At 46.3% G+C, this 22,487-nt stretch overlaps 1 protein-coding gene across 3 annotated transcripts in view; it reads right to left on the bottom strand.

The window, feature by feature from the left end:
* Positions 1-18,949, bottom strand: part of SEMA6A (semaphorin 6A) — a 128,308-nt gene extending 109,359 nt beyond the window's left edge. For all 3 annotated transcript variants that reach the window (XM_068979765.1, XM_068979766.1, XM_068979767.1), the window contains exon 1: positions 18,822-18,949. The gene's annotated coding sequence lies outside the window, so the exon portion shown is untranslated. The remainder of the gene's footprint in view (positions 1-18,821) is intronic.
* Between the last annotated feature and the right edge of the window lie 3,538 nt (positions 18,950-22,487).

The following is a 22,487-nucleotide window of genomic DNA, read 5'->3' as shown; positions in this document are numbered from 1 at the left end:
GGATTGGGGATTCACTTTTCAATCCATCCACTCTGCGGTTCAGTGCTCAGTTCTTGGGTTTTGTGAAAAACAACCACTTAAAGCCAATGGATCAATTTGGCATTTTCAGTTTACTGGGGTAGGCAGTTAATGCCATATATATCTTAAAGTTTTGTTGGATAAAGTATAAACTTTTTGTATTTACACACTGATTTTTGAGTCAGGTTAGAGTACCAGAGACCTTTGGGCTCTCTCTGGAATACTGTGATTCCAAACGTAACACTAACTACAATCTCTAACACAGAAAACTCTCTCAGTGAGAAAAGCCCTCAGTATTACTCCCTTGGAGTTCCTACACAGTCTGTTCCCAGAGTGCAGGAAGGTTTGTGGCATAAGCCTGATAAATACAGGCTCCCTGCGGAACACCAGACCCAACGAAGAATTAAAATGGGATAAAAACCTACCCACCTAACTTCTCATCCCATAGGAACTAATATATAATATAGCTGGATGCATATTGCAGGTACGCACTAAAATATTTCCTAAATGAAGTGAAGAAATGAAGGATTATTCAATCAACCATTTAAAATCACGCCCCGACACACAAAAGTACATAGAAAAAGAGACGGCAACAGAAGCAGAGAGGGAGACTCATCGGGACGCTGCCATCTCGTCATCATCTTGTCTTCTCAGTTTAACTTACAATGTCAGCGATGCCCTCCTAGTGACATCAAGCACTGAATTTCCCCAATTCCATCGGGAGAACTTGGTGTCAAATTATAATAGGTAATTTTTGTGCATGCTAAGTTGTTTTAGCTGTGTTCGACTCTTTGCGACCCTATGGACTGTAGCTCGCCAGGCTCCTTTGTCCATAAGATTCTCCAGGCAAGAATATTGGAGTGGGTCACCATGCCCACCTCCAGGGGATCTTCTCAACCCAGGGATCCAACCCACATCTCCTGCGGTTCCTGCATTGCAGGCAGATTCTTTACCGCTGAGCCACTGGGGAAGACCCAGATAATTCTTAATGCTGGTGCTGCTAAGTCGCTTCAGTTGTGTCTGACTCTGTGTGACCTCATAGATGGCAGCCCACCAGGCTCTACCGCCCCTGGGATTCTCCAGGCAAGAACACTGGAGTGGGTTGCCATTTCCTTCTCCAATGCATGAAAGTGAAAGTGAAGTCACTGAGTCGTGTCCAACTCTCAGCGACCCCATGGACTGCAGCCTACCAGGCTCCTCTGTCCATGGGATTTTCCAGGCAAGAGTACTGGAGTGGGGTGCCATTGCCTTCTCCGAATTCTTACTGAGTGCTTATTATATACCAGACAATCTTCTGGTACATATAGCCTGATTTAGTCATCAGAATTGCTTCATGAGGTTGGTACTATTAGTATTCCCATTTTACAGATGAGGCAAACAAGGCACAGAGAGGTGAAGTGACTTAACCAAGTTCTCACAGCCAACAGAACGGGAAAGTCCAGGGTTCACACTTTTAACTGCTTCGTCATGATACCCCTCTGGAAGAAAAGTTGACTCCTAAATGCACTTTTAACCCTCAGCTTCTTTCTGTGTGTTTCCAGCAGTAATGGGATCTCAGTTATTCTTCCTGATCTTAGCCTCAAACTTTAGGCACATGATCATCACCATTGTCATCAGTCAGCATTTCTATCAAATTCGTGTCCATCACTCTGCTTCTATCAGCTCGATGCACCCGGAACGTTGTAACGTTACCTCCATAACCCACTGAGAATGCCAAGGTTACACATGCAAAATATAGCCACCGAGGCTGAAATTTACTCTCCACTTACTGCCGACTCTGGAGTACGCTTGCTCTTCATCCGAGAAAAAGCAGAGCTGGCAGTGCTGTCAGAAAGTACTTAATGCCATGGTTTAGGCTGCAGTGCGTGCTTCTCTTCTTAATATCTGCAGAGGATAATCTATAAAGTGCTGAAATGTACTCTTTGAAGGTCTGTAATAGGATAGTGTATTGAAGTTAGAGAACCTTTCCCTGAGGGCTAATTATGCCAGAGACTTTGAGGTGAGTCTCTCTGGTCAAACATCTCCCACCCAGGGGTGGTTGAAAATTCTTCCTTGACATTTGTAATTTTAGTTAAACTTGTTAAAGGTCTTGTAGACTTATTTGACAGAGCTTATGTTATCATATATTGCTCTTCTGCATGACATAAAAGAAAAATATCAGTGAAATTGGATAACATAGTCCTAAAACTTCTCGTCCGATGATTAATGTCGTAATGGAGTCGGACTTGCATTCCCAGTCATCAGTGTGTGTGTGTTTTCCACACAATATTGTCCTCTTTGCTATCAAGAGCTTTGGTGATGGGCGTATTTAAATATGTTTACCACGTTTCAAACCAGGCCTCAAACTTTTTAACACTGTATTTGGAGACAGTCTCTAGGTGGGCTAGGTTAGCTGCTAACTGGCTGGTAAGATTTGTATGTTTTTTCACCTTGCCTGGGATCTGAACAAAAGTGGATGTGCTGAGATTAAGTAACACTAGAGGGCAGCCTACAAGTTAGAAACAAGTCAGCCTACACAGGCGCAGTCTTTTGGCATTGCACAACAGCTCAAATATGGCATCCCAGTGAAAAGCAAAAAATCATCGTATCATTCCTTAGTGTTTAATTTGCATATGCCTTTAAAAGACTTCAAATAACTTCATAAATGTTTTTTTCCTTCTAGAAAGTCACTCATTTGTTAAACCTTCCTGAAGATGCTTGATGTTTCTAGTCCTGTTTTATTTCACGTCTGTTATTCAACCTCTTTTTAAAATAACAAACAAAACTTTAATAGAGAATAAAACTCTTCTCTTACAAGTTTTATTCAGAAACCTCTGAAATAAAAATGCAATGTGAAGGGTAAAGACAGACTATCCATCTTTTTAGGGTTCCTTGTTATAGCATAAATATTAGTTATTTTCAACCATTAAAGGCATTGGAGGACTCTTGTGGACAACTATATGGTATCAGTACTTATCCAAAGGTTGAAACCATAAAGTGAAATCTGTAATGTGTCATTCACCTGTGAGTTGAAGGTTGGTTTCTTCCTAAATAAAATATTACTCAACACATTTTTCTTAGCACCATGCAGCAGGAAAGGCCTAGCTGTATGCTAACACTGTCTTATTAAACAAACAACACAATTTAGGTGTTATTTGTGTTTTGTGAATTACGTCACCTGTAACATTTCAGTTGCACAAGGCAACTTAAGAGATAAATGCTCATATAAATATGCCCACAGCAGTGTGGGGAGGAGGGAGGGAAGGAAGGGGTGAACACATGTACATTTAATTTCAGAATTCAAAGACTTGCATACTGTTCAGAATGGAAAAAATAGGAAACAGGTGGCTTGATGTGGGCCCTGATTCTTCCATGAGTGAATCACAAGCTTCTTGCTTGCCCTGCACTTTGCAGCCAGTCTGTATAGATGCGCTCGATGGTGCTTCAGTCTTTCTCGTTATTATCCACCTCGGCTCATGGTATTAACCTCCCTAATGTTGGAGAAAGTGGTACCAGCTGCCAGACCAAATGCAACAGTTTAAGTGCTCTTAATTTGAGAATCTTTAGCACTCATTTTACAAAGCTGGGTATGAGCACAATAGAACTTAAGTCCCAGGCTTTGGTGTTTGGCTTCTTACGTGTCATTTACATGTGGTTTCTGATAGCCGTTAAAAATGAACAATTTTTGTCTCTAAACCTGGCCTGTCTTGGCCAATGTCACCACCATCCACTCAGCTCCGCAGATGTGACATCTTGGAACCATTTTTTTTCACTCCTCCACCCCCTTACCCCACACGTCCAACTGGCCCCTAAGTCCTGAAGGCTAAACTTTGTCACTGCACCCAGAATCCATTTCTTTTTTCCACTCACAGCACGAGCAGGTTTATATTTCTAAAACACGTGTCTGATGACATCAACATTTGGCTGAAAAGCTTTAATTGCCCACAGCTTGGAGTCCTACCTCTTAAGCAGGGCTGAGACCTCCACGGGCTGTTCTCCATCCTTCTTTCTGTCTGCGGGGCTTCCAGCCATATCCCCAGTCACCAGGAGTTTCCCTTGCTGCTCTGTGGCCAAATCTTGGATTTCTCTGCCTCTGGCCTTTGCTCCTGCCTCTCTCTTAGCCCCACTGCTCCTCTGCCCCTTGCCAACTAAGTACTAAAATCTTGTCCACTCCTTAGGTGCAGCTCAAGTGCTTCCTCCCAGACTGGACAGAGCACTCCTTTCTGTCCTCAGCATCCTTACCACACTGCTTTGGACATTGAGAACAGTCAGCCCTCAGACACTGTAGTATTTTTTTCTGCACATCTACCTTCCTGGATAGTATGTGGGCCCAACGTCTGGCCTTGAGTGTTGTTTTTGTTGTTCAGTTGCTATGTCCACGTCTGACTCTTTGCAGCCTCATGGACTGCAGCACACCAGGCTTCCCTGTCCTTCACCATCTCCCGGAGTTTGCTCAAATTCATGTCCATTCAGTCAGGGATGCCATCCAACCATCTCATCCTCTGTCACCCCCTTCTTCTGTCTTCAATCTTTCCCAGCATCACAGTCTTTTCCAGTGAGTAGGCTCTTTGCATCAGGTGGCCAAAGTATTAGAGCTTCAGTTTCAGCATCAGTCCTTCCATTGAATATTCAGGGTTGATTTCCTTTAGGATTGACTGGTTTGATCTTGCTGTCCAAGGGACTCTCAAGAGTCTATTCCAACTCCACAGTTCAAAAGCATCAATTCTTTGGCCCTCAGCCATCTTTACGGTCCAGCTCTCACATCTGCACATGACTATTGGGAAAACCATAGTTTTGACTATATGGACCTCTGTTGGCAAAGTGATGTCCGTGCTTTTTAATATGCTGTCTAGGCCCTGAGTGGTTATGCCACAATTGATCAATAGATTCTGAACTAGCTCATCACTGTGTCTCTGCAGTATCTTGCCTAGAATAGGCGCTAAATATGTATCTGCTGAATTAAATGGACCTGATGCTTTCACTGCATCCAGCAGTGTGGACCAGAGGAGTAAAATGACCTTGGCTGGAGGGAAAATCCATTTATGTTGAGCCATGTGGCCTACTTTATTCCTCGCTAAAAGCATGTTTCTGTTTCATAGGTACAGGTTGCAAGCCCTAGGAGGATATTCCTGCAGGAATATCTGGTTGAGCCCTCTGTCCCTCCAGTTGTACCCTGCACCAGGGTCAAAGTTTCCACCTTTGCTTTTATTCCTACTATCAAACAGGGCTAGAATCCTAAATAACAACATCCTCCATTCAAATGATGTCTTTTTGTATGACAGACTCAAGAGCCGCTGGAGACAAAGACCTGCACTGGCATGCATCGAGAAGCAGGAGTTTAAGTCCTGAGCCCTTGGGTGGAGTCCTCGGAAAGCTACTTCTAAGGTTTTCCTGTGGCAGGAGTCAATCTGCATAGTAGGCATAAGGTGAAAACATCTTCTGTTGGAAGACTAAATTATTTCCAAGTTCTTTTTAAACTATTCAGCAAACTGTAATGTCATGGACTGTAAAAAAAACTCAGTTTCAGAAGGCTTCAGACCTTGTCTCAAGCCCTTCCCTTCCCAGAGGCATATACAGTCAGGCCAATGATTTGACCTCTCTGAACCTCAGTTATCTCATCTTTAAATTGGGGATAATAATACCCGCCCTGGGTAACCTAGGTTGTAATGATTTTAAACGAGGCAATGTTTGTAAACATACTTAGAAAAATATAAGGACTATACAATGAGGTCTTTATTAATAGTAATAACACTGTTAAATACTGTTGATTCTGATCATCATCGGTAAGCCTGACTTCTAAATCTGAGCAGCATGATTCTTCCTGGGCAGACCAGTCCTGGGTGTGCACCTCACTGCTGCAAGTCAGTCTGTCCTCTCCCTGAAAGATACCATTCCAGGGAGGTGTGTCGAGCTCTTCAAACATAGGCAATGAGAAACAATGAAAAACTGCAAATGCACTGTGATTAGTTTTATTAGAATAAGCCCTCCAGTGAAGGCTGGGTATCGTTGACAATAAGCGAGAATAGACATCGCCTATGTTGAAAACCTTTGCAAGTTGTGCTGGAGAATTTGCATTTCAATAACAACGTGATAATGTCAAGCTATTCACAACATTTTAAAGCCTCCGCTGGCACACCTGGCGTGTGGTAGGATCTGCTTGGGGAACTGGAAGTGGCTGTTTTCTAACAGTACTGGCAGTGATGTTGTCCTTTTCATTCTTGGGAACGGATGTGTTTGAGTAGTATTAACACGTCTTGTTTCTGGACAGGACAAAATATGAAAACGAAAGCTCCACCCTCCATGATCTCCCAGGAGAATTAATTAATCAGCATATTCAACATGTTGAACTTCCCCTCATCACAAATGAGCGGAAACATCTTGTAGATAAAAGTTGCCTTTTTAATAGAAAACTTTTCCCTGTAGGCCAAACATCCCTTTAAGAGAGAAAAGTATCCAAAAGATGTTTTCTTCCCCTTGGCTACAGAGGAAACTACTCTGCTTTCTAGATGATACTAGTAGCATATCCTCTTGTCTGGGCAAACATGGGATCATGACACTGGGTCGACTTTACTTCTGTTAAAAGTAAAACCATATTGCATGCAGGGGGGACAACCATCTTGCCTATATTTTAGGTAAACACTATCCTAGAACACAGTACAGCAAATAATATCAATCAGTTTAACTTAGGTAATTTCTCATGAAAGATGCTTCTAGATTGGTAAGCTTAATTGTAAAAGCTAGGCATTTGTAATTCATAAGCACAAGTTATGCTCAACCAGATAGGTTATATGCTATTAAGAGTTTCAGATAAGCTGCAAAAATGATTATTCACACAGAAACTTAACTCATAAGTTGGCATGAATATATTATACCTAACTTTCACTAGGCCCTCTGGTTAACAGTTGAATGTAAATAGTGTGTTAACATTATAGCTCAGTTCCTTGACATCTGTCCTAAAACGCATGACACAAGGAAAAATACTATAAACCAAAAGCACGGTCAGTTTCTCCAGCGCTTATAGTGTTTCAATCACTATGGTTAGCACACAGGAAAGAGTATTTTGTTGTTGTCGTTTAGTTGCCAAGTTGTGTCCGACTCTTTGTGACTCGGTGGACTATAGCCCACCAGGCTCCTCTGTCCATGGAATTCTCCAGGCAAGAATACTGGAGTGGGTTGCCATTTCCTTCTCCAGGGGATCTTCCCAACGGAGGGATCGAACCCAAGTCTCCTGCACTAGCGAGTGGATTCTTTACAGCAGACAAAGGAAATACCACTTGATCCCGCACCACCAGCATACAATGCTTTCATTTGAAAGACCTGGGGCACCACCACTCAGAAAGAAAGTCGCTCAGTCGTGTCCAACTGTTTGGGACCCCATGGACTGTAGCCTACCAGGCTCTTCTGTCCATGGGATTTTCCAGGCCAGAATACTGGAGTGGGTTGCCATTTCCTTCTCCAAGAGATCTTCCCGACCCAGGGATTGAACTCCGGTCTCCCACATTGTAGACAGACGCTTTACCATCTGAGCCACCAGGAAGTCCACCACTCAAAGGCTCATTCTATTTTTGTAAAGCATGGCCTCAAATCCAGCTAGGTGCCAGTAAATATCAACCAATTTGTTAAGTTAAAATAAAAAATGGTTCCTCTAAAGATTCAAAACACTTTGCACCACTTATCAGTTTGAACTCTCACTCAAGTGATATTTTATTCTTTACATGACTATTCTGCAAATGATACAGAATCATGTTTCTCATAAAGTAAGAACCTCATGCAGTCTGCACGGCAAGATAATGGAAGCATGCTCATGTCCCTGCTGTCCGAAAATGTTCCAACAGAATGCCGCCTCCAAGGTATTGATGCCTTGGAGGCACCAAAAAAAAAAAATCTGTAATCAGAAATCATTAATTAAGGTTAATTAAAGTCTACATTGTATTTGACTGACAGCCTCACAAAAGCCCTGTGACTTTTCTTCAGGCTCTGGTGTGCGATGGTGTGCAATGTTGTGTCTGACTGGATACTGAAGAGTAATCACATCTTGGATTATCGAGAGGACAGCAAAGTCAATTCCCAGAAACTCTCCTTGGAGCAGAAAAAGCTCCTGATCTGAAATATGAATCCCTTTGTCCTTCCCACTCTATGCCTTTTGTAAAAACAACAACAGTAACAACAACTATCTTATAAGAACACCACAGAAGGAGCAGGACCTGTTTTCTGACCCTATCAAATAATCAAGAGTCTGTAATACTGAATTTACACACGCATGTTTTCTTTGCTTCTCCAGGGATGTTGGAGGGAGGTGGGGAAGGGCTGGGGGATAATTGCGGCCTATGGGTAAGGCCAGACCACATGATCAAAAACTGCTGTGACACTTAAAAGTGTTTTTCCACAAGGAATTCTGGTGCCCAGAAGCCTGGTGAAGCCAGTAGCAATTAAGGCCATGTTATCCTTTTCACTTACTTCAAATTATTGGCCTCTAAAATCAATCGTTGAGTGTGGCTGAGTAAGGGAGGGGTCAATTTAATAGGCACATGCATTACAAATGCTTGTTGATCGTAAGTAAAAATTTTGGCAGGCCGGATCTGTGGAAATTTAAAACGGCTGCTTTGAAGCTCGCCCTGTCATTTCCTAGTTTTTTAAAAAAATGACTAATTTTCGAGATTAAGCCCATTTATAATGAATTCAAAGTTTTCTTCTTCTGAACCCACCTGGATTTTCATGTGCTGTGTCGCACGTCCTGAATCCAGTGCTGTGTGCTTCAAGTGTGAGATAGTTTTATGTTTTAATCTACAAAGGAATGAAATGGCTGGGCTTAGATGGGTAGGAATCCCTGAAAGTCCACTTGGAGTATGGGAACTAAAACGGGAAGACATGTACCCGTATCTGTCATATGAGGCCAGATTTACCTAAAAAAGGAAAGCTGTGTTCTCCATTGCACATGAAGCCTGTAAATTGTGGTGTATCTCCCTCTTGCACCAATTTACTCCTCCACATCTTCTCTTGACTGGGTCACTCACACAGTGTCCCAGAGGAGAGCTTTTCCTCATCACCCATACATAGTAAGATATTATAATTATAGGAAGAAAAAAAATCGCTCATGCACTCAAGAACTGGCAAAGCAGTAGACCTCTGGGCCAGGGTTGCAAAATGCAATCAAATGGTCCCTAGCCCTTCAGTAATGTGTGTCGAACCTGAAAAAATGAAGGTGAAACCTGAAGGAAAGGACTAAGTGCTTACACGGCCATACCAAAGCACAGCATTCAACACTCCTGAAGTCACTTTATTTATTTAGCCATCTGCAGAGCCAAAACCCAATTATGAGACTGAAACGTGAGTGAAGTCAGGACTGGCCTCATTTACCTCCATGTGTAGGAACAGCCTAACGAAGGGTTTGCACCCTTTGGCTTGTCCAAGGATGAAAGTGACACCAGCCCCTGGACCGTAATTTTTTACCAGCAACACTGAGTGAGAGACAGATCCTGGAGTAAATATCAGCTGGATGCACACATAACAAGGTCCAGAGAGACACTCTCAGAAGTCGCCTCTTTTAATTCAATACTGAATTATACGAGAAGTTGTTTTCAGCGCTTTCAGAAGACCATGGCTGCCAAAATCACTGCGAGGCTCGCAAGCCTAGTCTATCTCAAACCTTTCCCAAGACACCCCAACACTATCTGAGGCCCTGAAACTATGGCAACCGAATAAGAAAGCAGCCTCCATGATTAATAGATGAAGATCTCAGCAACAGTGTCTAGCTAGGGCCATCATTCATGATGTGAGAAGAATTAGCACAGAATCCATCTCAGAAACCATTAACGAGTATTTATAAAAATCCACCCAACTGCCATCCTGCCTGCTACGTAGACTCCAGTTTAGAATGCTGTAAACAGTTTTCTATTTAGCGCTCACTCTACAGAAAATGTTCTTAAAGTAACTCAGAGCTCACGTTTTTAGAATAATGCAAGGCTTTATAGGCTGGTTTTCCACCTGGGTTTCTGAGGCCTGAGAACAAATGCATTCATACACCAAAATACATGAATGAAGTCAAGTGGCTCTTAGGGTGAAAAGGAGAGACCGTCGCTGGACTGTTGTGTGTCTTTTACGGAGTGCAATTTTTTCATAAAGCATTCCATTTTCAGGAAAGGAACCTTTCCATTCACCAGCTCCATCAGTATTCTCTTAGTTTCCTCATTCAAGGGCAGTTAGAGTCTCGGGGGCAGGAGTCAGGGGAGCATTGGAATCGCTGCAATATTAATGAAAAGGTTGAATATGCTCCTGAAAAAAAAGACTCAGGAATAGGATAAAGGAAAAAAGAATGGATCCACAGACAGCTTGTCTTTAAAATTCTCATATAACATGAAACCATAATTAACAGATTCTTTATTTCCCAGTCCCTCAAATGCTTATTTTCCAGTGGTGTGTTTTCATTGTGTTTCAATGCCAGATGCTATTCTCTTTTATAAATGCTTCAAATCAAACGATGGCCAAAGGCTTGGTCTTAAACACGTGTGAGGGCAGAAGGGATAAGAGAGGGATAAATAACATCAATTTTAGAAATTCATTGGCTAAGGTTTTCAAATTGGCTTGGATTCTTTGAATTAAAGTTTCTGCAGATGGCAATTACTGGTTAGTTGGAAACCACTCGAAAGTGCTGAGTCATACTAAATGAAAGCCTCAGGTCTGAAGGCTGTACGTGGAAACATCTATTACTAACAATACTTTCAAAGCACTGGTCATCGCACGGGCTGCTCCGCTGGAGCTGGTCCTTCAGTCTTTGGGTCCTGTGGATTGCTGATTTATTCTGCTCTCTGTACATCCTCTTTCCGCTTACAAAATTTAAGAGAAAAATTTTGTCCTAGATGAAAATAACTGTAATTCTAAGCCGTGGAGGGATTCTTACTCCTTCAGGGAACTGGAGTGATAAAAACAATTTATTGCCCCTTTTGCTATGCTCTTGAGGAGTGAGCGTCTTCTCACTGATAAGGACATCTATGGCTATCGTTTGAATCAAATTTCAGGTTGTGTATCAGCATATCAGCAGTAGCGTAATTCCTGTCTGCCCTGGGGTCAGCTGACTATTTTCTGCATTTGGTGGGGAAGGTGTGCTCAGTCTCCAAGTCATGTCCAACTCTTTGCGACCCCATAGACTGTAGCCCGCCAGGCTCCTCTGTCCATGGGATTTCCCTGTCAAAAATACTGGAGTGGGTTGCCATTTCCTTCTCCAAGGGATCCTCCCGAGCCAGGGATCAAACCGGTGTCTCCTGCATTGGCAGGTGGATTCTTTACCACGGCACCACCTCGTGGGAAAGTAGTGGTTTGCTTCGGCATGGAGATCCAGGCACTCCCAAACTGTCACTATGTCAGGTTTGGCCATGGAAGAGTGATCTGGCAAGTATACGTCCACCATGAAGAAACTCATGCAGATCCCAGCCATAGCTTCCTGGAGGAGTTGATTGACAGCCAAGCTTCTCCTCTGTGACACGTGTGTGGTCCTTGGGGTCAATTCAGCTCATCCCTGGATGGTCATTATGGGCAGCTCTCAGATTCTAAATGTGGGTGCTCTCAGATTCCTTAGTGGATACAGGCTGTGTATTTTACAGTGTTGGTGACAGCTATCATTTTTTAAAAACAACTGTCCTTTGGGTACTTAGTTGATATACAGACCTTAGCTGTTTGCTGCTGTTTTCCTTGTACAGTGTTTTCTTCTTCCCTGTTTTGGGTGTGATGTTTCTACTTCCAAAGTTAGGCAAAGGATCCCAGCTCTTCTTCTCACGCAAGTGACCCTTTCACACACTCCTCTGCTTAGAACCCCTGACATCGTGGCCAGCTTACGGTGTGAATGTTCTTTTCCAGTCTGAAGGTCATTTCCTTTGCATCCTCTCCTCATGTTGCAGACATGAAAGGCTGTTTCCTTTGGTCCTCTCCCCACCAGGGCACTCTCCATGACAACTGTCACCCAAATAAAAATAACACCTCATATTTAATGAGTGTGTGTAGTGTGTCAGGCACTGCGCCATGAATCCTACAGATGTTGTCATATTTCCTCTCCTCAACAACTGTGACACCACCAGCATTTGACAAATGGAAACTGAGACAGAGATGTAGCTTTCTCAAAGTCACGGCTATTTGTAAATGGCAAAAAAAAAAAAGGGGGGGTGCAGATCTGTGTTTTGTCTGCCTAAGACTGTGACCTCTGCATCACCTCCCAAGCTGTCTACAGTCCCTCCACATTTTTAGAAACTATACGCCACAAAACCTAATGAATTTGCCCTGCCTTTGATGGGGAAGATAGTATATAGCAGAGATCAAAACTTTACCCTGGTGTGTCTGTTCTGCATTAATGCTTTCATTTTATTTTGTCTGTAATTTTGTTTGTTTATCTTTTGGTGGTGCCTCACAGCATGTGGCATCTCAGCTCCCTGACCAGGGATGGAACCCATGCCCCACCCCACCCCCCACACTGGCAGCAAGGAATCTTAACCACTGAACCACAGGGAGGTCCCAGTACTTTCATTGATGTGAACTATTTAAAACTTACCTGAGCAAAAAAAATGCCCTTAAAAAAAATAATGCCTGGCAAAGTGATAGTCCTATGACCTTGCCTAATTTAATGGTCACATTGAAAACAATCACTAGTTAAAATGGTTGGCATCTGATTCATAAATTTGCCATCCATACACTAACTAGATTATTTTCAGTGAGTCTGAGGACCTTACTTAATTTCATCATGTGGTTAACATTAAAATGATATCCACAAGGTATAATCTTTCTTTTGTTCTATAAATGACAATGAAGCAGGGTCTCTGCTAGGCCTGGGGTCTCTGGAGATGAGAAGGGAGTTAGCATCAAACTTGTCAAACCACAGTGCATTTTATATTTTACCAAATACAATCACACTCATGATTTTATATTATTCTCCTTATACTTCTACTAGATAGAAAGCATGCATTTTTACTCTTTACAGTTTTTATTTACAATATCGACCTTCAGAAGAGTTAAGGGGCTTGTCCGTGGTAATGAGTCCGGAACTCAGGTCATCTGACTTCAAGCATGGGATCTTCAACAATAGTCATCACTGCACTGGGACCGGGCAGAAATGTGAGTTAATGGGCATGCTTATTCCTCCTGGTGGAAAGGTGAATTTTGAAAACTACTCTGAGCAAACTCCTAAAAGGCAAGAAGGTTCTGTGGCCAGCGGTTAGAATGCAGAACAAATGAGTCCAAGGTTAAAAGCTCAAGCCCCGTAAGTGCTGGCTGTCTTCTTAGCTCTGTTTTTTCGAAGGCTGATTCTACCTAACTCACAGCCCCTCCAGCTTCAACCAGGTGTCCCACAGATGTGCACTCTGAACTACAGAACAGGGACTGATGGGCGCGAGTGTGGGAATGGGCAGGCTCCAATCCATCACCAAGACTGAGAAAACAACCGAAAAGGGATGCTCCACTGATGGCATATGAGACACATCACCTGTGTACATGGAAGACAGTGCTACACACACACACACACACACACACACACACACACTCATCAAGGCATAGAGACGTCTCATTTGATGGGCACACAGAGAAACAGGAGCAGGCAAAAGAGACAAAGATTGGCTGTTCACAAAACGATTCCCTCTTCATTCATTCAACAAGTACTTGTTATGAAAGGCCTGTGATGTGACAGGCACAGGTGTAGGTGCTGGAGACAGTAGGGAGACATGAGAATGTCTACCCTTGTGGCGTTATGTTCTAGCGAAAGACAGAAAATAAACGGGGACAACCGACAGTCTGTCAGGATGTGAAAAGTCCTAAGGAAAAAAAAGAAACCCTGAGGCTGTCCACTGGGATAGGGAGTGTTGGGGGGGAAATGGTGAAGTAAGAAAGATGATCAGGAAAGGCTTCACTGAGATAGCGACATGTGAGCAGAGAACCTGCAGGAGGAGAGGAGAAGCAAATTCTTCAGCTTTCTGGGCAAAGGCATGCCCTAAGCCTTTGAAAGGGCAAGACACTGCAAAGGGCCAGATTAGGAGGGGGCATGCTCAAGTGACCCCAAGGAAGAGTGGAGGTCAGAAAGGTGGGGCCCCAGTGCAGATCATGTGGGTCCACAAAGACCATAAGAAGGACTCTGGCTTTGATGGAATAAGATGGGAAAGCATTTGAGAACACATAACCTGATGAGATTTTGCTTTAAAAAATATATATGACTTTGGCTGCTGTGTTGAGAAAAGACTGTAGGGGACATAGACCAAAGGTGAGAGACTAGCTGGGAGGTTAGCCCAGTAGATCCCCCGGCAGGCAGATGGAGACAGGGGTTTGGCCAGTGTGAGGGCCACTGAGGTGGAAGGCCTGGAAGGAGTCTGCATGCTTTCTGCAGGTGGGGCCAACAACATGGCAGTGAGGTGACGACATCAGAGAGAGGCCAGTCAAGCGTAACTCTTGAGTTTCTTGGCCTAAGCAATTCAGAGGCTAGGACTGCCATTTATCAAGATGGAGAAGATGATAAGAAAGGCCTATGTGGAGGAGGAAGATCTGTGCTGAAGGAGTTATTTGGGAAAGATCAGAGTATTGATAGTTGTATATGACATTCTCCATTAGTGTCATTAGAATTATTGTAATAAAAAGGTTTTGCAAGCACTCATCTGCTTGGAAATGAGTGTATACCCTACTCTTGTGTATAAACTATACTGCAATAGTCCCAGGCTAAGAAGTATCCTCATCTCCCTTCCCTCCTTGAGGTTTGTGTGGTATGACATCTTACTTGCTCATTTCAAAGGGATTAAATGCCTCCCTCCCTTCCCTCCCTTCCCATATCCCCAAGAGGCAGCTGTGTGGTTGCCAGTAGAGAAATAGCTCAGTTGCTCTTGTAGCATATTTTAAGGCAGAGGAGAAAAGCCTTCACTCTGGAATAGAAATCTCTCAGAGACAACTTGGCTCCAGGGCACCCCAAGAGAGTGGGGGACACTGGGAGGTCCCAACAGGAGGCTTCCAGGCTTCGCCTGGAGATGTGAACACCCAGGAACACTCGCTCTGGGAGGAGGGCGATGAACTTAAAAGTGTGTGTGGAGGGCGGGAAGCAGTGCAGGGATTCGTGCAGACTTTCCTAGACTTTCTACTGCTGCAAATGGCAGATGCCTAATTAAAGCATTTGCAATTAGTTTGGCTTGTTCTGTGATTCCTTTCTGCAAACAAATATGATGGGAGAATATATTAGTTCTTGGCAATCTAGTTCTAAAAAAAATTTTTCTCCCATCATTACTCTTTTGTCCTGCTCAGAAGAGAGCTGAAGCACTATGTACACAACCTTAAGTGTCTGACTTACCTCCTTGTCCAAAACAGTATTTTTCCTTCCATTTCATAAAGGAATGCAACTACCCACTAGCCTTTATAAGCAGGAAGATTTATTCCGAATTTAATACAAGTTCTTAATTTGGGTGTCTTATTTGTATTCAATGATGATAGCAGTCTTCCTAATTCTTGCCATCCTTCTGATTCAACACACTTGGCTGGCGATCTTATCCACCTCCTCGAAATGCAAATGCTATATTTTTTTAATGATGGGAAAAGCAGTCACTAGACTTTGAAAGAACTTGAGGGGTGTATGTTTGTGTGTGTGTGTCTGTGTGTGTAAATAAAGAGTTGCACTTTCTGCCACTTTATTATAACCACTTACTTAAAGGCACAGATTTTTTTTTTTCTTTTTCACTGCAGGGAAAAAGACGTGCCCAGGTCTCCTTCAAGTGGAGACACGTGACCCATTTGGGACTGTTTCTTTCCTTTACTCATTCAACATTTACTTGAGTTTCTATACTGGTTCTTATGAAATTTTAACTTATTTAAACTTAGATGGCTTTATCCAATGAGTATACTTTGCAAGTAGCCCCTGAGATAATGATCTTAGGTGTCTGTTGAACATTAAATGCATTATGAGACTGTGGCCCATCTCTAAAGGGTAATAACTGCAAAACAGAACATTTAGGGAAGATTGCCATCACAGTGTAGATAAGAAAAATGAACTAGAATGCCTAACACAAAAAAGGTTTAAATCTGATGGTTATTCATTTCTGCTTTCAGATTGGCTCGCAAAGCACCTCATTTAAGAAGGTCCTAAAACCAACATAATAGAGAGTAGTGGTTACTCAAGAGTCAAATAAAAGTTACCATATAAACAAGCATGGGTAAGCCAAATTCAAATAGTGCAATTATTTTTTAACAGATAGTTTAGGTTAATAGGTGGCGACATACAGTGTTGCCACTATATTTAAGGTTAGGTTAATAATTAACTTTGATGCCTGGAGTAGTTTAATCAAAGCTTACTATAAAAACTGCTCCATGCAGACTGAAAGGGTACTAAAAAACCATACAAAATACTTGCAATCTTGACCTCTGTAGTCATTTGGAAAGGGTGTGAAAAATCAGATGTTCTATTCAGAAATATGTACCAGCATCTTTACTTTGGGGGAAAAAAAATCTTAATAAAGATTCATATTATCTGGAACCAACAATCCTCTCGCTGTCATCAGAATGGCAGTCTATGGACTTAATGCCCAAGAGGTATGTTGAAAGAAGACCAGACAATTATCAGGATTAGAGAAAGGCAAGGCAAAGGCACTCGACCTTCCTACCCGGAAAGACTTAAGAGTCAGCGCTGGGGGGCATTAAATAGCTTTCCTGAGACCTGCTGGCAGGACACTGCCGCTGATGGTTAAACGTCTTTTCAGATTGGAGGCAAAGAAAGTTGGGCGTACATGTGAGAGAGTCTGTGTCTGTACGTGTGTGTGTTCACACGCCTGTGTTTTCAGCCTTTCATGGATCACACTCAGCTGCTACTTAATTTCCATCCAGCCCAAGCAGAGAGCGATCCCACGATCCCACCGTGATCTCCTCTGGTGACCACATTCATTAAGCAGCCGCCTTTCTCCCAAGGACCGACGCGGACTGGCTGGAGGGGCTGCTCCTTGCAATACAGGCACGGGGAGGCCCCTTGGAAGTGCTTGCCTTGGCTGCGAAAACAGCGGGGCCTCCCTGGCTCCACGCACACCTGACTCCCGGCTCTGCTCCTCCCTGAACACCCGCCGGCTGGAAAACGGCGAGCTGGGTGCAGGACACTGGAGATGCTGTGCTTGGAGCCAGCGATCCCCGGCCGGTGTCGACACGCACCCTCGCGCCAGCCGCTGTCCACAGTGGCCGGACCAGCTTCCGAGTCCTGCTGGGAAACTTCCCCTTCTCGCCCCTCCCCACGCTCTCCCCTTGTTCGACTGCTTGAGAGACCAGTCCAGCAAGTGCCGCACCGCGACCCCAACCAAGCTGACCATCGGCTGAGGTGCCACTCTCCGAAGGGTTGGCTCCTGCCTCCTAGCCATATCCTGGGCAGTCTGTCCACCTCCCTAGGGGTTCGTTTTCCCGCGGGTTGCACGTGCTGAGCCCGAAATCGGTCGTGCCCCCCATCCCTGGCTTTCAGAGAAACTTTCCAGAAGTGCCTGGTCGAGTGACCCCGTGCAGGGGGGGAAAAAAAAGAGAGGGGGAGACGCTGGGCGGAGGGTGGTGGCGGCGAGGGAGCGGGAAAGACAGCGGAATCCTGTTTCCTTTCCCGATACCCACAAGTCTAGGCCAGGACTGCTCCCTGGCTCCCCCTGTACCGCTCCGGTCGTGGAAGGAGGGACCGGACTACGGGATCCTGCTATGCACCGTGTAATACGGTGGGGAGCCGAGAAAAAAAGCAGAGCATCTGGGAGAAGGGGGAGAGACACTTCCCATCCCAGCGGGGTCATGCAGAGTGGGTGGGCGCTGTCGGGCTGGGTTGGCAGTGGAGCGCCCCACTGCCAGCGAGGCAGCGCTCTAGACGCAGCAAGTAGTCCGGACAATCGAGAACCCCGGGCCCCTGCAGAGGTCTTGTCTGGTTAGCAAGTACTGAGCCATTTCTAGCCAGGTCTTCCCACCCTTCCCCCTCCCGGGACACCTCCTTTCCAAAGAGGGACCACGTAGTATTTGGAAGAGGGCTCAGCGGGCGCCAGCCCCCGACACGGGGTTCTGTGCCCGAGGGGGACGCAGACGCTACAGATGCTGTCTTCGCCGCCCAGGAGGGAGCTGCGGCGGGGAATAGGACCCAGGGCGGGGAAGCCGCGCCACACCGGGAGGAGGCCACTCATTCGAGCAAACAAAGCCCGGAACCTCTGGTGCCCAGCGGCCGCGGGAGCCGGGATGTCACCAAGTGGCAGGGTGCGCGGGTGCCAGGGCCATTACAAGTTTCCCGCACTCCACTGAGCCCAGCCCCGACCCCGCGCCGACAACAAAAGACTCTCTTTGCTTCCCGCCCCCCATTTCCCCGTGTCTGTGGAACCCCTCCTCCCACCTCGAACCCAAACCTAGTGTCGAGCGAAAACAGCGCTCTTGGACCGAACCTCCTCCAGCCCTCGAGGGTAGAACCCCTTCCCCTGCCTTCGCACCAGGACCGGGCGCTTCCGAAAATCTCACCCTTTCTTGGCCTTTCTGCTGCCTGCTGGCCCGAAAGTGAGGACGAGCCCCCAGGGATACTGCACACACCTCCCAGGGCCAGGCAGCTATCCGCGCGGTTGGGGTCCCGGGCGGCGCCTGGCGTGTGCGCGACGCGAGTGGGGAAGCTCAGAACGCGTCGCCAGGAGGTCTCTGGGGCGCAGGGCGGAGAGGAGCGGCGGACAGGGCTCGCGACTGCTCCCCCAGGGCCGGGCAACGCTCGGAAGACAGACACAAGCCAAAATAAAACGCAAGCACCACAAAGCCGAGACGGTGTGCGGACCGCGGCCCCGGGACCCGCAGGAGGGAGCGGAACCGCCCGGGAGGTGGGGCGCACCAGGGCGCCCCAGCCGTACCTTTTCGGTGCATCGACGGGCAGGCGGCCGGGGCTCGGAGCGGACTGGTACAGAGTGTATCCCATTTAGTAATCCATTATCGAGGGGATCTCTCCGGGCCGCGAGCTGCGCTCTCTCCTTCGCAAGCCTTTGTCATTCCTACATGGGTGCTCGTCTCTGTGGGGGTACAGTCGCAGCGACTACTTTCTGGGATGCAAACGCGCCGTATTCATTTCCAATGACAGGCGGAGAAGGGGAGATGAAAAAAGAAAGAAAAAAAACCAACAAGAAAGGAGGAAATGTTCAAGAAAGTCTTCTCCAAATCCAAATTTCACTTGGATTCCACTCCGGCGAGTCCCTTCGGTGGTGTTTGCGCCGATTAACAAGTCATTTCAGGGTGGGGGGCGGGGTGGGGGCTGGGGCAGGGGTGCGCGCTCTAGCCCCGCTTCAAGAGCGGGAGCGCTACGCCGCGGGTGTGGCGGTGCCGGACGCTACCGCCGCTCCTAAGCGGGCATCGCGGGCGGTCGGCTCCGCGGAGAAGCGCTGCTGCTGCGTCCGGAGCGCCTGGGCAGCCGAGTGCGCGGGGAGCGGAGTTGGCTGCAGCCTCACCCCGTGCCGCTCACTACTCCTCTGTCACTGGAGAGGCCGCCGCTCCAGGGCGGAGCCAAGTCCCGGACTGGATTGCGCAAAGCGGACTCTCCTCCTGCAACCCCGCCTACTTTGGCTGGCGTCTTCTCCGACCCGAAGGAGGGCTGCGGTCTCTGTGTGTGAACCGGAGCGAGCGAGGCGGAGGGAGAAACTACGCGCTGTGGCCGCAGGTGGAGCCTTGACCGACTGGTGAGCGCCGCTTCCTTCTACCACTATTGCCCGCCCGCGGCGCGTTCGGTGAAGGTCCCGGCGGAGGCGACACCCGCAGAAGCCCAGCCCGTGCCTCCCCTCACCCCCGCATTTGTTCTTGCTGGGGGGAAAAAATCTCAGACAGCATTGCCGAGCCCTGCCAAATCAAAAATATAAATAAAAATAGACGTAGTGCAGCAGCAAGTTACAAGAAAGGATTTGTTCATCGATTTTTTTAAATGGAAAAGTTTTAAAGGATGAGGGTAAGTGAACGGCGAGCCTTTCTGATTACTGTATCAAGAGGTAAATTCCAGAACTGACGGACGCTCTGCGCACCCAGATGAGTTGAATAGAAACCGGTACACTTAAAAATTCACTTCGACGATATGAACTCAGCTATTAGTTAACGTACATACAACACACGTTAATAAAGCATGTTAAGTAAGCAAATTAACTATAGTGCAAGGAATGCTGGTAGCGACTATCAGCTTTTAAACTTAGAAACTGTGTACACTGTTCTTAGAAATAATTATGTAAACTTCAGAAATAACACACAATCCCAATGAGTATCGAGCAGCTTCATGGAATAACTAAATCGCAACTTCTTCCAAGGCGTTTTTGTGTTACCATCAAGAGGAGAATGGAAGACACAGCCTTCCTCCGTTCGCTTGAAAGTTAAGTAGCCCAAAAGTCCTACAGTTACAAGGCTTGTGCCCACTGGGCAGGCCACACGACGTCCCCCTGTCCCGGCCGTTGCGCGCTCCCTGCCTGCTGGCGCAAAGACCGCAAAGAACCACGTTGCTCCCCGCCCCCCACCCCACCCCAGGGGGCTTCTCACTTGGTTCGCGCGGGGGGTCAAGCAGTTCTCGGATCACTATTTACTAGTTATGGGGTCGGCCGAGGAAAGCACTGGGAAGGAGATCAGGGTCTCAGTCCCCCTTAGGCCGAGTTCCCTTAAATAAATGCATTAGAAACTGTACCTGTTCCCTAACTGGGGCTAGGGCCACTAATAACACCCCCTTCCCCCATTTTTTTTTTTTTTTTTGCCTTTCGTACAGGCAACTAAAATACGCACAAGCATGCTAATGAGGGCTCATGAAGAATAAAATAAGTGCACTCGTGACAACAGTATCGATATTGTCCACAAACCATTTAGAAAAGGTGAGGAAAATGGTTTGAGGGAAAAAGGTCCGTCTCCTTGCTGTTCGCCAAAACTGCCAGCAGGGGCCGCTATCCCCACCTTTCGCAGGCAAAAGCCGCTAGAGATCCGCGGTGGTGGGGGCTGGGGTGCCCCGGCCGTAGGTGCGCGCGCAGCCCCCGCCTCAGGAGGCGCCAGCTCCCGGAGGGGCTGGGGCGTGGGGGCGTGGGGGCGGCGGGCATGTCTGCGCGTTTCTGCGGTTCGGATGGCAACTGGCTCGCGGACATCCCTTTCGAATCCAGTCCGGGCACGGGGGAAGGATCCCGGCTAGCCGTGACCGCTCAATCCTCTGCCGCGACTATTTAACGCCCATGATTTCGACGTTCAATCCCGAGCTCGTCTGTGCGTCCTTGGCGCGGTCCCTCATGTCTGGCCCAAGACGTCCCCGGGGTTCTCCGCCGGCAGTCTCCATCCGGGCGGGATCGCAGAGGCCCCTTCTTCCTTTTCTGCCCCTGGTTTACATGCTAATTGTGTCTGGGAAAAGTTCTTTAATTGGCAGAATGAGGCAGAGCAAACGAATTGTTTCACAGGCTGAACCAAATTAATTCCGGGTTTAGCTTCTTCCCTTGGAGAAACAAACAATTAAACTGTCTTGTTTGTTTTATGGATATATTGGAAATGCCCCACATCGACTTTCAAGATATGTTTTTAAAGAGGAATTATTTTCATTATTAATATTTGCATGTTTAATTTGCAGTAATGCTGAGCCAAGAAGCAAGAGATTAAATTTACGTAATTTAAAACTAGAGAATACAGGAAGAAAAGAATTTGAGTTAACTTTTTGCGTGGCTGAGAAATACCGCCCAGAATCTTCCTGGCAAGGACTAGATCTGGAGTCTCACCATCCAATTAGGCACCCGTGGTCCTGACCAGGTGAGATGGCATTTCCACCTGCCAGGGGAGAGATGCTCCCTGGGAGCTGGCAGAAAAGCCAGCTATTGTGTCTCTGCCTGAAGCCCTCGGGGTAGCACCTGTGGGGAGCTGCCCTGAGAAACCTCATGACGTCATTTCCCCTTCTGCGCTCCGCGGACTGACTCGCAGAAGTCTGCCTTAACTTTTAAGTAAAACCGCTGCCTTTCCAGGGCCTTTGAAGTCTGCTGTCTACCCTGTCCCTTCAGGGAAAGAAAGTTAACGGGAGTTAAAGAATCACCAAGCGTTAGGACGAGAAGAAATCCTGGACTGTTTAGTAGTTAAGTGGCCTGGAGTGAGAACAGCCTTAGTCTCTGGAGGCCAGAGGTTTTTAGGTAACTTACTAGCTGGTGGTGACCTTGGGGGCAGTCACTTTTTTCTGGAGCAATGGATTCACTTGTTAATGGGGATTCGCTATTACTTTCTTCCCAGAGATTGTGTGATTTAAATGAGATGGAGAGTGTAAACCGTGGGGGTGTAGAGATAAAGGTTAACTAGCATCATTGTCATCCTTGCCATCCTCCACTTCAAACCTCCCACCACCGTTTCACAGGGGTCAGACGGAGGTGGAGGAAAGAAGGGGCTTGCTTTGTGTCAGTGCTGGGAGCTAGCCCATCATAACTCCTCTTCAGTGCTCAAAAGGCCACACCTGCTTTCCCCCACATCACCTGGAAAAAGTATGATGGAGGAAGAGGAAATGAAAAGGCGAACTCAATCAGGATTCTTTTAAAGATCACATCTAG

Source organism: Capricornis sumatraensis, chromosome 9 (assembly GCF_032405125.1).
Source record: "Capricornis sumatraensis isolate serow.1 chromosome 9, serow.2, whole genome shotgun sequence".
NCBI lineage: Eukaryota > Metazoa > Chordata > Mammalia > Artiodactyla > Bovidae > Capricornis > Capricornis sumatraensis.
Note: the sequence above shows the minus strand (reverse complement) of the source record. Positions and strands in the feature narration are given on the sequence as shown.